The sequence below is a fragment of the Lathamus discolor genome, chromosome 3 (assembly GCF_037157495.1).
Source record: "Lathamus discolor isolate bLatDis1 chromosome 3, bLatDis1.hap1, whole genome shotgun sequence".
Lineage (NCBI taxonomy): Eukaryota > Metazoa > Chordata > Aves > Psittaciformes > Psittacidae > Lathamus > Lathamus discolor.
Window position 1 is genome coordinate 79560117 of NC_088886.1, and position 18559 is coordinate 79578675.

General features: G+C 41.4%; 1 protein-coding gene across 1 annotated transcript in view; it reads right to left on the bottom strand.

Annotated features, from left to right (window-relative positions):
• HECW2 (HECT, C2 and WW domain containing E3 ubiquitin protein ligase 2) overlaps positions 1 to 7263 on the bottom strand; it is a 162787-nt gene extending 155524 nt beyond the window's left edge. Inside the window, exon 1 of the mRNA XM_065669961.1 lies at positions 7029 to 7263. The gene's annotated coding sequence lies outside the window, so the exon portion shown is untranslated. The remainder of the gene's footprint in view (positions 1 to 7028) is intronic.
• Positions 7264 to 18559: the final 11296 nt, after the last annotated feature.

Here is an 18559-nt window from a genome sequence, read left to right on the forward strand (position 1 = left end):
AATTAAATACATGCACTAGTCCTCCTTATATTGACTTTATTTACCCCACCCACTTACAACCAAGAAATGTAATGGAAATAAGTTTATCTACAGAAGAAAGAAACAAAACTTGGTAGCTAGTTTTTAACTCTTAATAAAGGGCTGTCTCCATACAGCTGACAACTGATGAAGCTTACGCCAAGAAGTGTTGAACATGCTACTTGCATCTATAATACCTCAGACTCCTTACAAACTGAGATAAGCATAAGCAAGCTTTAGAAGAGGCTTGCATAAGCAAAAAAAGAGGCTTGCATAAGCAAACTTTAAAACCCTCCTGACTTCATGTCCTTAGAGCCTGGGCAGTTAATTGTTTTAGTGATTTATCTTCTCATAATGAGCAAATGTGAGTCAAAACCAGACTTCTCTGTAGTATATCTAAGCCAAAGCCTTTTACCTATTAACTTACCTCAGCTAGAAACCCACTACTTAAGAGTATGCATTTGCATACAGTCATTATCAGTATTGAGGAAATTAAACAACTTAACATAAAAGTGAAGATTTCTTCCAAAACAGTGAGTCAGTTTTAAAAACCCAGGATCTCACTGGAAATTAGTATTTTCAAGACTACAAGGCAAAATTAACACACACCCACAGTAAACAAACAAAAACCACCCACCAAATGCAATTAAAGAAAATAAGTGTAAAACTCAGCGATCAGTCCACCTCTTAGAACATCAAGTCTGATAACTTGGCTTTATTTACCTATTTATTAGAAAGTATGCATAAACCAACTCAAACCGTTCAGTGTAACTAAACGTGTGACACGGAACTAAGGCAAGAAGTGGAAATTGTCAGATCTCTGTGGAACATTAAGGAGCATAACAATTTACAACTGTTGAGCAGCAGCAGCACGTTGTTTACAGTGGTTCTCTACATTAACCAATAGCTTCATTATGAAAATTACCAACCTGTCACACTTAACAGCCCAACATAACACATACTTATCCAAGTTCAGAACAACCTCATAGCACACGCTTAACAGAATATAATATAAACACTGAGCTAAGCCTAAGTTGCATTCTGCTGGAAGTCATTTTATTCTAAGAAAGTCGGAACACTTTTTAGGAAATGAAACAGAGAAGTGGTGTCATATGTACAGACTTGGAAATTATCAGGTAAACATTTGAGGCAAAAACACCGCGTAAGACAACCAAGAACTCTGACATTTATTCTAGCTCTGATACTTTGCTACACATGCTTACAAGACCCTAACAGCATTTTGGGAAGATATGGACATCACCCAACATTGCATTACTCAAAGAATAAGAAGCTAGTTGTAGATGAAATAACGTGTGTTACGTGTTCGTATTGTTTTAATACAGACACACAAATATGAAACAACAACATGCAATAAGCTTTCTTAAGTGTTCTTTTCTCATAAATGATTGGCTTCTTGTTTTCCTCTAGGAAAACTGCAACTGGAGCTTTTTCTTATCCAAAAACATGCAGCAGCATCTTAAAGACTACATCTGCACTCATATGCAGAACAGGCCAGGAAACAGATGCTGAAGCATGCACTGCAGCACATTTGCTAAATGCTCTTCTCTCACAAAATGGAGCTGTCTTATCCATAGTCCATTTTGGGACAGTCCGTGGCTTCCCCTGAGCTGTGCCTCATTTGGACACTGCTGACACTGACCAAAAGCATGCCGAGGAACCCACCACCAATTCCTCAGTGCCACAAACCTGGGACAACACTCAAGCTCAGGCTCCAAGCCCGCTCACAGAGCGGGTACAGCCACAGCCTTACCTACCTCAGTGAAGGTTTTGCAAGTCTCAGAGAACCCACCATGTTTGTAATTTTCCTGTTTTCCCATGCCATGCAAGTATTTGGTAAATTATTTCCTTGACAACAATATTTATGTTCATGAAGACAATGTAGACATTTTTATTAGAGCAATGACTCAAGAAGCATAAATTATACTTCTTATGTAGCTATGGCTACATTTTGAAGAGCTGATAAGTTTACAGTCTCTACTTTTTGCTATTTCTAGTGGGAGAAATAATTCTTTCATCAAACTGCCAGCTCAAAACAAACTCAAATTAGTAATGTACCAGAAGAATAACAAGATCAATCAAGCAGATGAGCTGTTTTTAAAATTGCTCCTTAAATAAAGAAACACACAGTTTAAAAAGCACACCTTTTGAAGCTGAAACATTGTAACCTAGCACAATGAAGCTCATATGCTCTTGAAAGAGTAAAGTGAAGGAATCACAAAGCAAAGGAATCATACCTGCCCATGCTATGAGGGCTGGAACTAGATGATCTTAATGTTCTTTCCAACCCTAACTATCCTATGATTCTATATGCCTTTTTGTGACAATCAGGATCCAAAGGGAGTGGGTGGTTTTGTAAATTTTTGCCGCTATTTTGCCACTACTCAGCATGTGTAGTATGCAATACAGTGAAGCTCTTGATGCAGGGCACCAGATGACCACTTTTGAGTGTTCCTTCAGCAGGATCCTCGCAGACCTCACTGCTTCCCACCAGAATGCAGCTGACCCACACCACTCACCATAAGGTGCTGTGGCTTCAGCCATCACAGTCATTCCTGGCAAACTCTTCCTTCTTGCTGTGGTTACTCTATCCAACAAGAAACAGTCAATGTTTTCTCTTTTAAAAGATGCTGCTGGTCATTCCTGGAAGAAGATTAATTTTGCTACTGCATGCTTTGGGCTCATCTAATTACAGTCCCAGTCTTTAGGGAATTTTTAAGCTAATGACATTGTATTTGTCAAGCACAGAAACTTTTAATCTGACTTTCCAAGTGGATCCTAGCCAATGGATCCTGGCCACCATAGCACTTAACAAAACACATCTGATTGTCCTACATGCAATATTTAGGTGGGCTTATTATCGAAATGTAAATTTTTGTTGCCTAGTATCTTTCCCTAGTGGTCAATACGAGGCATATTGACAGTGTTATTAAAGTTTTTATTACTAAAAGTCCACAAGTCTAATTATATGTGTGTATATACAGCTTCCCAAATGAGTAGAGGCATTCTGAAATAAGAATTACGAACTAGAACACTATCTGAACAACTCCCCAGTCTGTCCTCTGATCTCATGGTTTGCTGTATGCCAGCATCAGCGAACACAAGCTTGACAGTTCATGTTTTCTGGTTTTTAGGTTTTTTTTAAGATCACATTATTTATTTCCAAGATTTTTTTTCATTTCCAGTGCTCATACAAATAACAACCCCCCAAGCTATGAATTATATCACAATGACTCCTTAATCCCCAAAAAACCAAACAGCTCAGATGAGCTCAACCATCCACTTTCGGATACTTCCTTAATTCTACAGGACAAACAGTGTACTATTTCAACCATTAAGTTTGGCTTAAATGTACTAATTGGGTTTTTTGGACAAATAATGCTGGGTTCACATTTCTATTTCAAATTCATTTAATGACACACACAAGCTGCAATTGTGTCATGTACAAAGATCGACGACCACACTTCAAAGAAAAGACTCTCTTTCAAATTTTTCAAATGTAGTTATTATCATTTGTTTCCGTTTGTTTGGGTTTTTTTTCTCCAAAACTGCATACTTCAGGGCAAATTTACAAAGTAAATTACAAAATACAGAAAGTTATGAAGGCAGTGACTAGCTATTTCCCTTGAAATCTAAATTCATATACATCCTGTCAGCAGAACTTGGAAACCTAATGCCAACATTATCAAAGCAACTAATGGAATTGTTCAGTGTTGGAATACTGGGGCATGCACAGTTGTAATATGAGTGACTAGACCTCGAACTAACAGTCCAGGGCTCGCACAATTCACAATCTGCCTGCAGTCTTTTACACAACTGTTCAGAAGTTTTACCAAGATGCTCGTAAGAGAGCATGCAACTCCTGTGTGCTACTTTCACCCAGTATACAATCAGTTTTAAGAAAAGACACAGGTTTCAAGCACTGATGTTCACATTTCTGAAGTAAAAAAATAAAAATAAAAAGTGTTACTTGAACTCCTCTAAAAGTACTACAATATTCTAGGATCACATCCTACGTCTCATCCCATGAAGAGGTAACCTTGCAACACAGATCTATGCTGCATAAAGCTTTATCGCCACAGGCAATGTTACTGCCAGAGAAACGGGCATTTTCAACCTTCAGTATCGCTGACATTCCAGCTTGTGCAGAGGAACATCACAGAGGCCCTCCATCACTATCTGCAGAAACTGTGCACAGTTTACTTCCATTTCAAATGGAAATTACATGGAACTTTTCTTAGATACTAAACTCATATCAAAATAATTTGTAACAATAATAGTCAATCCCATTCTCACCTTGCAAAAGGCCCAGGTACGATTAGATAAACACCGCATATACTGCCATTAGCTTCAAAGTGCCAAAACACAGGCTCACAAGTGTAAGAGTGCATGTCCTTTCCTTTTAGGTTGGAGGGTTTCTATATGAAACATTTTTGGTTCCACCTGTCGGGCAATTAAATTAATACTCTTCTTACTGGTGAGCAAGTAACTTCACTCAGCCTCTGCCCCGCTGTAATATAACCAAAATATCAGCAAGGGAAAATGTGAAGACAAAGGCTATGACTGTGCCATGCATGATGATAGCAGGATCAAACAAAATTAGACTCAACTACTCAGAGCATCCCATACTATGAAAGGCAGTGTTGTTGAATACAGTCTCAAACAAGGGGTTTTGAACATGCTACTTAATTTTAAGCACATACTTACATCTCATTTTCAATGATTAAGTAATATGATCCCAGATAGGTGTTTTGTCACCATCTCTCTTGTATATGTCAGCCAATGGAGTAAACACAATTCCCTGAGCTGACTAAAGGAGCGGTTTTTAAAAAACAAAATGCCAAGCTGGATTAAAAGAGAAAAAAAATGGAAGAGGAGTTACACTTAATCCGCAGCTTGCACTCTTGAATAATTAAGTCCCATATGCACAAAGCCCCCTTATTTTGCAACATATTGGTGCTTTAGCTGCAGTTTAAAGCATACTGGCAAATTGGAGGGGTGGGGGGAGGGAGAGAAAGGAGTTAAATTTTTACATTACTAGTTAATCTTATGCAGAGGGCAACACAAAATTCATTCAATTTCTTCTCAGGAGATCTAACCAAACAGCGTGTTATTTCTAGCCAGCAGCCACTGTACTATCATAGGGCTTCTTAAAGGTGAAACACCGTAAATTCTACCAGGTTTGAAAAATCACTGAAAGTGTAACACAAATAGAAACGCCCATTAGCTAAACTGACCTTAAAAATAAGTAGCAAGATAGTAAACAGGTCGTTAAAGAAGGCAGGGGGTCCTTGAAGAGACTGGCAAATGCTCCAAGCCAGACCAATTCTATAGTGCCAACAAGACTGAAAGACAGACACACTGCGAGCTTGCACTGGCATTACCAGAAGGCTGTTTATGAAGACAGATGAACGGAAGGAAGGCTTTGCAACTACAGTTCTGTGAAGTAAAACTGCTACCAAGCATAACTTTAAAAATGGTCTCCAGTCAACCATATGAGCTCTTTGTAATCTCAGAGCCCTTTTTAAGGTGATATGTTTAAATTCCAGCATAAGATCCAAATAAGGATAGAAATATAGATACACGTGGACTAGTCCGCTGTCCTACCTCCAGCTGACATGGAAGCATCCACGTTTTTGGGAAATGCAAAGCCTGAACAGCAGGTGATTGAAAGGCAGCATTAGGTTTGTTTCCTTTCATATGCTAATAATGACATCATGCCTTATGGCCTAAAGCTGCAACCGAGGACCATCTCAGAAGGAAACTTCTTCCAAAGGAGTCTAAGAACTGGGCAAACTGCTCACCTGCATTCATGACATAGATTTCTTTCCATTCCTCAGTACTGTGAATAATCACTACTGAAATATTTGTACTGAAATAATAGTTGGAGGAAGAAGAAAATAAATCTACACAAGAAGTTTTTGAGAGTACAAGAAGCAGCAGTGGACATTCACGGTGTAAAGCAAGGTAAGGCCTCTGCTGGGATTTTGGGTACAGGAGGGATTCAGGGCTGAATTCCTGACAAGCATTCCAGTGCAATGTAGTGTAGTGCAAAGTCTCCCTCACACAGCATCCCAGAACGGAAAAAAAGATGTTATAAATACTCTCCCCATGCTCCTGACATATATCCAGCAAGAAAATAAGAGATAATAAATTATGTAACTATTACCATCCACATACACCATGCTCCCTTTATTTTGACATCATACAGCCCCAGAAAAAGAATTACGTTTTTTAACACCCTTACGGTTTGTAGTGACAGAAAAGGTTAAGAGAAAAATAAAACAAGTGTACTAAGGAAAAGAAAATATCTCCGCATCAACGAACAACGCACGGAATGGTTAGAATATGAACCTATGCCGACTTTCCCCCCCCCCCCCCCCCCGCTGTCATTGTGCTGTATTTCGTGCACACAAGAATACAAACACCCATTAAACCCCACTGTTTTGAAAACAACATGCTTGAAATCTGCAGCGATCTTTCCTGCCCACCACGGACACTGCTATATGAAATCTGGAGAACAGCCCTATGCATAAATAAATAAATACACTAAATGGGGAGGGAACAGAGCGGAGGAAAAGAAACGCGGCGCACCGAGTGCCGAACGCATTCCCCGGGCAGGAAACGAGTTATAATTAAATGGCCCAAAAGCGATTAAAATAAAGCCAAGGGGCGCCCTGTGGGCTCCGCGGCAGCCCGCTGCACGAGTCACCCGAGCCTCCCGCATGACGGGGCAGGCGACGCGGGCGCCGGAGCGGGGGCAGCGGGGGGCCCGCACAGCGCGGAGCCCGACCCGAGCTCCGAGGATACCGCGGGCAGGGGTCGGGGGGGCCGCACCTGCCACGGCCCCGCCGCCGCTCGCAGGAAGCCCCGCGCCGGCCCCGCCGCGGCCCGGTGCCTCCCGTGTACGGCCGCCTCTCCCGACCGCCCCTCCAGCTCGGCCACGTCCCTCGCCCCCGCGGGCGGTCCCCCCTGCACGGGCGCCCACTCACCTCGCAGAGGCGCGCACTGCGGCTCCGCGCCCCACGGCGGGGCTCCGGAGAGGGCGGCTCCCGCGCTGTGCCGTGCCGTGCCGTGCCGCTGCGGAGCCGGGCGGCGGCCGGAGTCACCCCGTCCTTGCGGCAGGCGGCTCCCGCCGGTGGCGGAGGCAGCCCCTCCGCGCCCACGGCGGGGAGAGCGCCTCTCCGCGCAGGGGCGCCCGCACCGCCCCCCGCCCTCGCGCCGCCTCAGCGCCGGGGCTGGGCCCGCCACCCCTGCGCCAGCCTCCGCCTCGCCGCCGGCATCTTCCCCTCAGTCACCGGCAGAGCGGCAGGACGCGGGCGGCTGAGGGAGCCGGGGCCGAGGCCGCAGCCCCGCGGGCCTGGGCGGCGCCGGGGGCGGGCAGCTCCCCGCGGAGAGCCGGTAACAAAGCCGCTCCCCCACGCACAGCCGCGGGGGATGCGGCCGCCCCGCCGACAGAGGAGGGGGCTGCGGGATCTCGCCCGCCCCGCGACAGGCCGCTACTCGGCGGCTGCCCGGGCCCTGCCGCGGGAGTGGGCTGCGGGGACCCCGGACCACCGAGATCAGCCCGGCGAGCCTCGGCCCGAGCACTCGAAGTGGGTAAATCCGGTCAGGCTGGTGAGAGCCTTCGCCGTGCGGACCCGGGGGAGACGGTCCTGCAGCTGCTGCACGTTAATCGCTGTCGATGAGAAAGCACCGCTGAAATGTGCTTTGAAATGCCAGTTTCTTTGTTTAATTCACATGCAGTTATGCGCGCTGACAGTTATCAGTGTCATAGACGTGAATATGAGCCAGCCTCTATCACTGAGTGTCAGTTAGCCTGTCCGTTAGAAAACAGTTAGGTGAAATCGGCTCCACGTCTGCTACTTTTTCCGCAATTTTAGTTGAGCTTTGGCCATCACAATGGATTCAGGAATGTTTTCATAGGAAAACATTGGTTGAAAAAAAAAAAAGAAATTAAATGAAAATTTAAAATGCACGCAGTAATTATCAGAGGGCCAGTGATGCGAAACACTGCAGAATCCCAGACCAACAAAAACACGGTAATGCCAATGACCTTAAAAATGGGCACACTGGACTTACTCTTATATAATCCAGGTCCTGGTTATTACTATGAGACAACACCTCATGTTTTGTTTTCTTTTCTGAGTCACAGGAAGGCAAAATCATCCCACAAGCAAGGAGCACATCAGTCCTAACTATTCGGTATCCTACATCTGGTTTCTAAATTATATGTAGCTACCAATATATGGGCAACAAAATAGGTTTTTGTAGACACCATGTCTTCTGAACAAACAGTTGACAACTATATTAAATTAGTGTGTATCAAAATACAAAGTAAATTTTGTATAGTTTACACCATATGCTCAAAGCCCTGGGCTTGAAATCCTTTCTGTATTGAAGCCTATGGCACTTTTGCCCAGCTTCAGCAAGAGGGAATTTGCTGTTCAGCCCTACTGTATGATACCAGACAAACTGCTCCAGATACGAGCGTTATGTGGCTGTATTCCAAAGTAGGGCAAGCTATGAAAGTCAACACTTTCATCTATCCAAAGCTTTAAACCTTTTTTTTCAGTTCTTTTCTGTGACTTGCACATGTATTGGCACACACAGTATAGTTTAAAAATGCCTAGTGTGCAACTGATCAGTCATCTATGTATTTTCCCTGACTCTTTACACTTAGAAGAGTGCTACTCTGACATAGGACTGCAATAAATCTGTTTGGACTTACATTAAAGGCTCAGATTTGGATGATCATATGTAGGTTAGTGGTGACTTGGGCATTCTTAGATACATACATCTCTCTCTTCAGCACTACCTTGACTTGGCATTGACAATATAATGCCTCTTTTACTTTCTGAAACAAGATGAAAAGAGAAAGGATGCGTAATGCCAAGACTTTCATAACATTTATAATTATTTGTGCTTTGGTTTTGGTTATCCTGACATTTTTACGATGAGAAGATGAGAAACTGAGAAGATGAAAACCGCTAGCTAATGAATTATTCTCAGTGGATCTGCAAGCTGCAAAAGCCCTTTGACGGTGTGACACAAGTGCAGACTGTCTTTAAGATTTCTCATCTGTCAATTTAAAAAGCTATGTAAATCATACACTGGATTTTCATGTTTCCCTCAAAATGTGTTTTGAGAATGTTCTTGCACCCATACTAGAAGAATCCTATTTCCACTGAGCAAAAATGTTAATTCATATGAAGCTTTAAATCATCTCGACTTCCTCCAAGACATAAGTGGTAGTGATCATAACAGTATAATCGGAAGTATTTGTAGGAAATCAGCACTACTGCTTTAGAGTAATTACAAAACTGTTCATTTCTGTGCTTGTATTTCTGATATAGTCACATCACATGTGAGGTTACATCCACAGTTCCTTATTAACAGCTGCTCTGTCTTTGGTATGATTTAGGATTCTGTTCTATGTTCCCCAGATGTGACTGTGGCTGTAACTGCACAGAGTTGTGTACACACTAGAAAACAAAGACATTTCACAGAGGAATTGCTATGTCTGTTTTCATGGGTGCTTCCACACCTACAGACACTAAGCTAATAAGGAACAGGCTAACTTTTCAGAGCCATGTCCTGAGGCAATGTGTATTTAACCTTCAACAGACTCCAAAACAGAGAAAATCAGCCTGTTTTCCTGAAGCGAACAACTGTCTTTTCTCCTCTTTCCAATTCTATTACTTACACACACACCTGGTCCACCCCACCTCTCCTTTGACAAAAAGTTAATACAAGAGAAACCAGCATAACAGAGACTCTTACAAAGTCAGCTTTCCCAAGTGAGTATTCCTGCTGCCTTCAGGTTCTGTAAGAGAGGTGCAGTGCACAACACACCATAGCACCTTTCCAGACTGAGAAATATCTTAAGTTACAGTGTATCTGGGGCAAAGGCATTATTGGGTAAAAATTGGAAAACTTATACAAATCTCACGTGGAGATGAGGACCTAAAAATAGCTGTAGTAGTACTAGAATACTGAAACTTCCAAAGAATGTGTTATGTTCTTGGAAAAGGTTTCACTGGAGGAAAATCAATTTTTAGTCATCCTCATCAATTATTTAGTACAAATCCCTGCAGAATGCTATGAACTGTAAAAATCTTTACCATAAAAATAAATTGGACATCCAAAATTTCTGATTAATGCCCTTAAAGTTCTGTATATGATGAGAATCTGTAACACACCGACACACAGATGCACCCTCTATAAAAAGGGATTTTCAGCTGCTTTAGCTTTGGACACTGGAAACTTAACAGAAGATGTATCTGAAGGGGGGGGCTATAGGAATGCTGGGATGGACTATTAATTAGGGACTGTAGTGATAGGACAAGGAGTAATGGGTTCAAACTTAAACAGGGGAAGTTTAAATTGGATATAAGGAAGAAATTCTTTACTGTTAGGGTGGTGAGGCACTGGAATGGGTTGCACAAGGAAGTCGTGAATGCTCCATCCCTGGCGGTGTTCAAGGCCAGGCTGGACAGAGCCTTGGGTAGCATGGTTTAGTGGGAGGTGTCCCTGCCCATGGCAGAGGAGTTGGAACTAGATGATCTGAAGGTCTTTTCCAACCCTAACTATTCTATGATTCTATGCATAATCTTAATATAATTCATTAGACATTAATATAAAAAAGCAATATATATTTTGCCTGGCAGCATTACTTAATTCACCCACAAAGTGTGGAAGAGTGGGCTAACAAGAACGTTATGAAGTTTAGCAAGGACAAGTGTAAGGTCTTGCACTGGGGTAAACACAATCCAGGAGTGCAGCACAGGCTGGGATCTGCAGGGCTGGAGAGCAGCTCTGTGGGAAAGGACCTGGGGGTCCTGGTGGACAGCAAGCTCAGCATGAGTGAGCAGTGTGCTGCTGTGGCAAAGAAAGCCAACAAGAAGCTGGGTTACATCAACAAGGGTGTCAGCAGCAGAGATAACAAAGTCATTATCCCACTCTACATGGTGTTTGTCAGGCCACAGCTGGAATGTTCAGTTTTGGTTCCCACTATACAGAAAAGATGTGGAGAGGCTGGAGACGGTCCAGAGAAGGGTCACAAAGATGATCCAAGGACCAGCAAGCCATATGAGGAACAGCTGAGAGAACTGTGTTTGTTCAGCCTAGAGAGAAGGCTCAGGGGAGACCTTATCATCATGCTCCAGTATTTAAAGAGTGGCTACAAAGGTGGAGACTCCCTTTTCACAAGGAGTCACATGGAAAAGATGAGGGGTAATGGACACAAGTTACTCCTGGGGAGATTCCAAGTGGACACGAGGAAGATTTTTCACAATGAGAACAGTGCAGACCTTATGCAGCCTCCACTTGTGCAGGGCGAAGCCGGGACGCTGGTCCCCGCAGGTGTTGCAGGGCTGGCCCCGCTCTGGCTCCCCCGACGCCGTCAGCGACCGGCTGGAGAGCCGCTTGCGGGAGCCACGGCCGAACATGGCACTGCCACGCTCCGCGGAGCCGAGCGCAGCCCAGCCATTGGAATCTCCCCAGGGAAGTGGTGGACACCCCAACATCAGACACTTTTAAGATTCAGCTGGACAGGGTGCTGGGACATCTAGTCTAGGTCATGATTTGCCTAGAAATTTTGGACCAGGTGATCCTTGAGGTCCCTTCCAACCTGGTACTCTATGAGTCTATGAAATACTTAAGAGACAAGTACAGAAAAAGCAAAATATAACTTTTCAGTAAATAGTAACTGAAAATAAAGCAATATTCCAGAACTTCCCATCTCCTTTCTCTTCCTTTTCGTTATCATTTACAGCAAACAAAGAACCTAATGAATAATTACTGAAGGTCTAGCATGGTGTGATCAACAGGAGAGTGTGTGAAGAACAATGCCCTTTGAGAGGGAAACTTTGCTATGCAACAGCTAGAAGCGTTAAAAGGCAAGAAATTATGTCCTATATTGTATGCAGATTTTGTATTTTCCCACCAAATCAATTTTCTGCAAGACAGTGGTCCAAGCTGAATACCCAAAATAAGAGTTTCTTTGCCATGACCATTAAAAAGCCCAGCATAAAAAGGCTAAAAGGATCAACTGGAAGAGCATTCACATGGGATGGTACTGTAATTTTTTACAAGACTTCTGGACAGTTTACTGTGCAGCAGGTGAAAGTATTAACTAAAAGAATCACCCTAGATGCCAAAATCAGCAGGACATTCTCTGGCCTGTCTTGGTGCTTTTGTGCTGCACAAAAGACGTAATGAGAGTGAAAACCATCTGCAGTTCCCCAGCTGCCGATTTTTGTGATATAGAAGAGTCTGTGAGTGACTGTGGAGTTGCCCACCCCATGGGAGGCCACATACCCCTGCAATATGAGCAGAGAGAGGGGAGGGCACAGGGAGGGAGGGAGGGAAAGCATGCCTGGGGTTTGCTGCTCCAGCCACCTGCAGCTGGTCCATAGGCCCTCAGGAGCTGTAACCATCTGGTACTACCTGGTGCCAGGGCAGGCATTTATCCAGCCAGAGAGGCCAGGGACTTCACAGCAGCTCTCCACTCTTCTGGTGTACAGAGAAAAGACCCCTAATCTGGCAAAATCCTATGGATATCTCCAGGCGCTTACCTGAATTGGCCTTCTGGTCTTGGACCTAGAGGAACATTCATACATAAAGCAAATAAACACACAGGCAAGTTTTTATTTAGAAAATATTAAACCATTAATGAGCAGTGTATTCATTGCAAATATTAAAGCCATCTCCTACCAATAGCATTGTATGAAATTATGGAAATAGTTCTTGCCTACAGAAATGAAATCTGCTGCAGTTCCTAATGCTTCCAGATAGTTACTGAAATGTATATGAAGATTACTGAACTGGGGTTAAAGTCATGGTGATAAAAGCAGTTGTCAGTTTCTGTTGGTACTCGCAGAGATTTAATTTTAGAACTGTACCCTTAGGCAAGTAATATAGGATTAGATCCATACACACTGCATCCAAAGTCATACTGAAATGTCACTTGTAAAACACACTTTCACGATCTTGTTATTTGACTTGTAAACATGTCAGTCAAATCTGCAAAGAAAGCCTGCAGTATATGTAGGAATGTGTACTGAGGTAGTATGTTACAGTACTAATGGATCATACTTTTGTAAAATCAGGAAGCTTCCATAACTGAGGGAAAATACACACATTGATCTTTTGGAATACTCTTGCTGAAGCAAGTAAAAGGAGTCTGGGGGGAAACAGTCTGATACCATCCTGAGAACACAACTGATACAAAGACTTATGAAGGTATCAAGACATTAATGAGGCTGAAAAGAGGATGCCAAACCTGTATCAGAATTTAAAGATCTGTAGTGACAGTAGGGGAACAATTCCTGGTTTTCCCCACTGAAGAGAGAGCAGAAAAGGCTCAAGCAGGTGGCACAGAACTGCCACATCACTAATATCACTAGGGTTCAAATCCCAGAGTATTTATCTAGTGTCCCTCTTCATGTTATTTTACACCTTTCTAGACAATAACAATGGTCATTTGAATTACACATTTGTCAATAATTTGACTAAAATCCTCAAATGATCTCTTTAGGAGCCTTACCACTTCCCACCACAGCAACAATTACCACATGGATGCATTTAGTAAGCAAATACAGAAGATATTAAGTGAGTGAGCTGTACTACCAATGAATTTCCTTTAAGCAATTTGAAGAAAGCAGTAATTTCTTTGGCAACCAGGCAGCAGGTTACCCTAGTGACATTAATTCCTTCTGCATCCTACATAGGACTGAATCTGGAATTAGCAGAGGTGGAAAATGCCCCTGCAGCTCAGGCAGAAATAATACACTTCTCGCTGCTAGTGGAAGCTTCTCTTCAGGAGACATTTGTGCTTCACTGCTCTTCATCAAACAGGGTAACATGAATATACATATCACTAACAGGCATGAGCAGCAATGGAAACTCAACTGATCATGAACGGAGAGAGAACTGTCAAACACTTGAGCCACATTTATCCTGCACAGAATGAATAAACATTAATGCCAGAAAATAAAGCCACCCTGAAAGCCTGAAGAATGAACAAAGAAGCTTTTTGCCTGTGCCTAATCCAGCTAAACCTTCTTAAAGTCCCAGTTGAAATACTTAACATGATTTTCATCCACAATAGCTTTCTTGCCCACTATATCCTCCTCCATTTATGAAAGGCCTGTAAGTTTATATGTAAGAATCCACAGAGCCTAAAGTACATATACTGAGACTGTTATTCTGGCAAAAAATCAATTCAGAATGGTGGAATTACTAGGGCTTTACCTTCCCAAGCTCTTTTGCCAAATTTATATAGAGAAGACATTCTTTCAGTGACAGCATAATATCCATCAATGGCAACCGTATAGCCAGTGTTCAGTTAATTTTCTGTGTACAAGTGCACCATAACCATATGCATCACCATTACAAAGACAATCACAAAATCCTAACAGCCATCAATATAACCTCATATAAAGTTAATCTCATATAATGTTAATTTTCATCTGGCATTTTTTCCTTGTCATCACATGGAAAGACAGCAGTTGCAAACCATTAGTTCATATCAATGACAACATACATTCCATGAGAATATAAATCCGACTTACTCTAATTTTTTAATGTAGTGTAAGCTATCTGGCCACCTTGAAATGTTGCAGTCTGTCTGCTCCTAATGTGTATTTATTTAACAGTAGCTCACTGGGCAGCTCTACTGTGTGAGCCAATACTTTTGTTCATAAATCAGACATTCAAAGAACAACCACAGGAGTAGAAAGAGAACTGTAGGTGTATTTTTCTCTTAAAATAATGTTCCTCTGCCTTATAATAGAAAAGTTTTACAAAATTCAAAATTCTTGCTCAGATTTCCAACATCTGTTGTATGTATTACCAAAAAATTAAACAAAAAAACTAGAATTGTGAGGCTTATAGATTCTGCCTGTAACACCCAGAATACCCAGACCTGGTGATGTGGTGGTGTAGCAACCAGTAGGACTGAGAATGGGGACCTCAGCTGAACAACAGATAAAAATAAGGGCTCCAAACTAAAGACACAATGAGGCATATTAACATGCCTCAAAGTGCTTGTGCAGTAAGCATGCACTTAAATTCAAACACAAACTTAACTGCTTAACTGAAGAGGGACAAATTTAAACATGCACTACAAGTTAAACCAAACATTAGCAGGCAAAACTAATGTGTCTGTGAAAAACAATCACATTCCAAATTTAGAAATGGCTCAGGAGATGAGTGTGATGACACATACAGAAGAAATGATAGTAACAAAGAACATCAGAAGAAGCAACAATATTAGAAATCTTCACACTGGCAAAGAACAACAAACAAATATTTGGATTTACAGAGTAATAAAAATACAGTGCAGAGTGTAGGAAATAAAGCACAGTAAGAACTCCAGAGTGATCAGCAGTACAGCTAACTGCTGTACCTTGCAACCATTTGCCTGTTACCTGTAGAGAAGAAGAGTGGTGGTGTATACTGCTGAATCTGCAGTAATTCTTGTTTATGTAATCTATGTACCGGAGACTAAACCTGAATCCCTGCAGGTGCTTTGAAAGACCAGAGCCAAGAAGAACAGGAGTTCCTGAGATAAGCATTCAAAACTCAAAGATAATGGCTAGAATAAGAGCGGTCCTGAGTACAGCTGCACAAACTCCCTAAAAAACTGAGCACGGAAAAATCTCTGCAACTATTTACAGTTTTAAATATTCTGATATGTAGATGACACACTGCAAGGCCACCTGCAGTGCAGTTTGAATAGATCAAATTCTTATCCTGGCATATTTGGATCAGGAATATCTGTCAGGTTTCAGCTAAGCTCACACCACTGTATTAGGCAATCATTTAACTCCTGTGCAAGATTTTGGGCTGGTGTGTGATTTCAGAGCAGAAATTCAAAATACTACATGGCAGTTATTCCAGTAGTACCAAAACTACATACAAGTGTCTCTCTCACTGACAAATGTAGGTTCGTTTTTATAGCAGCATTACTAAGTTGAGGTAAGCAGCACACTGTTCTGCATCTATGGCCTTGCCTACTTTGTTTTATACAAAACCTAAAATGTCATCTCTCTTTATTCTACAGTAGAATTCACAGGTTATAACATTCTTGACACATCAACACCCCTCTATTGTTTTTGGTTGATAGGTGCAAGCCTTTGTTTTGTGTTTTACAAGGCAATTTTATACTTTACTTACACTCCATTTGTCCAAACTTTCTTTGTAACAAAGACCCACTTTCTAACCCCTGAAGCAAAGTACCAAACTGTGTATTATGAAACTTGGATTTACACATCAACATGCTGCACATGAAAAAATTTATCTCACCCTAAGGACTCTTGTTGAGGGGACAAAGATGCCAGATATACTTGACAAAAGACACTGGAGACTTTTGATCATGTCAGGCTATGTAAGTGATCTGGTTAGTATTTGACCACATTACTGCAAGGTGAGTATTCTGCAAGGTGAATATTTGTACCTGGATTTTACCAGTGAACAGAAAAAGGACTCTAAACTCTGACAAGTCTGTTCTAATCAGAGTTGAATAGCCCATTTAATTCAAAGCTAATGCATCTTATTAAGCATGAGTGGAATTAATTTCCTAGTGAAAACCTGAATGCAGCAGGAAAAATCGAGAATAAATGTTACTTTGTTTGGCCTTGATGGCTAATTCATGGTACTTTAGTACACCATTATCAAAGGTGTCTGAGTAACTTCAATAAAATGCTATAATATATTACTGCAGAAAACATCATCTCCACATAATATTCCTTTTAATAATGAATGCTGTTTAGGCATGAAGATACCACTTTCACATGGAGTTATAACATTAGTTCTACAAGGTCAGGTATGACATTCTGAGAAAACAAATATTCCAGGTAATGTAACTATTTAAAAATCATGATTACAACTTGGTATATTTTGGAGAATATTATTAGTGTATATTTGTTAAACCTCTTAATTTGCCTCAAATGATTTGAAGCAGCTTTCTCAAGCTTGTATTTATTGAAGGTATAAGGTCTATTTTTTGTCTGAGAAGTGCTAGGTTGACACATGAACAGAAAGTGGCAGGAAAAGAAACATGGGTTCTCCCACAGCAAGCACACTAATGCAGGGCTTAAAAATGAAGCAGCAGCAGCACATTTTTGCTTAGACCTTTGAACTGTACCATATGGTTGATGGTCAATTAGGCAAAGATTTATCAGTCCCTGACTGGAATGTGTCCAGGACTTGCTATTTCCTCAGATCTTTGAACCAGAGGACTAGAAATGAACATTTTCTGGACTCACAAAAGATATGATGAACTTTCAAATCTTTGAATGAAATGAAGAAAATGTAATATATATTTTCTTGGGTATCCATTTCTAGATTTTAGAATGAAAATATACCAGTGCTATAAAAGCTACAAAAGGCAGTTTCATGGTACAGCTTTAGCCAAGTGAACATCCCACCACCATCAAAAACATAAAGTCCAAATTCTTACTAATTCCCTTCAAGCAGTCCTATCACTTATTTTACATCTGCCCTAGCAACCACCAAATTGCATGGCAAGGAATGTTCTATTTACTAAAATGACAGAACACTAACCCAGTAAAAGCATGGGGTTTATTGCTGAGTTAGCAAATTGAATGGGTTCACCATGTAATCCAAGTGGCACAAGATTTGATACGAAAGACAGGTGATCCCATGACTGGGAAGAGACAGCAAGGGAGAAAGGAATGAAACAGCTTCTGTTTAGAAGCACAACCCTGTTACGTTTCTAATCTAAACATCAACTATTTTCTACTCCCTGGACACCTTGTTTCTGCTTTCAGCTGTATGCTTTGTAAATTCATTTATATCACACTGAAGTGCAACACTAAGTTCGTGAACAAGTCCATGACTTCAAGTCTGAAAGTGCTAAGAATGGAATAAAAATAAGAACTTCAGAATAAATCCAGTAGGTATTTCATCCAAGAGTGTATTGGAGAGGATATCAAGATCTGTAACATAAAATGTTGCAATTGCGTAGGAAAAGATGTAATATTTTTATTCAAGATTGCATATTTCATTTATTTGATAATGGACCAAGCCACAGATACAATATTAGATTGAAGTAGGACATGATTTTTTTCCCCAACATATTATTTAAGGCAATAGAAATTTAACAAAAAAGTTGTTTATAGTTTATAGTGAAAATCCTAACCCAAAATTTGGCAGTAATGAAGTGAGTCAAACATAAAGCTTTTATGTTACATTGTAAAAGCTTAACTTTAAATTCCATGTAAGACTATATGGTTCACTTCTGCTTTTATAGACAGATGGTAGGGGTTTTCTTTGCTTGTTTATTAGAAGCGCACTTGAGTGCATCTATTCAGTTTGCTGAAAAAAAATGAAAACATAATTTGCAGTATTGTAATCCACGAGGCTTAATTCCTTTGCAGTCGCCATTTCAATGTAGTAACAGATTCCACTATCACTATTGCTACAAAGAGATTAAACTTCCCCTGATGATTTTGTATACTGAGGGGAAGAAATGTAATTGAAGGGTTCAGTTGAT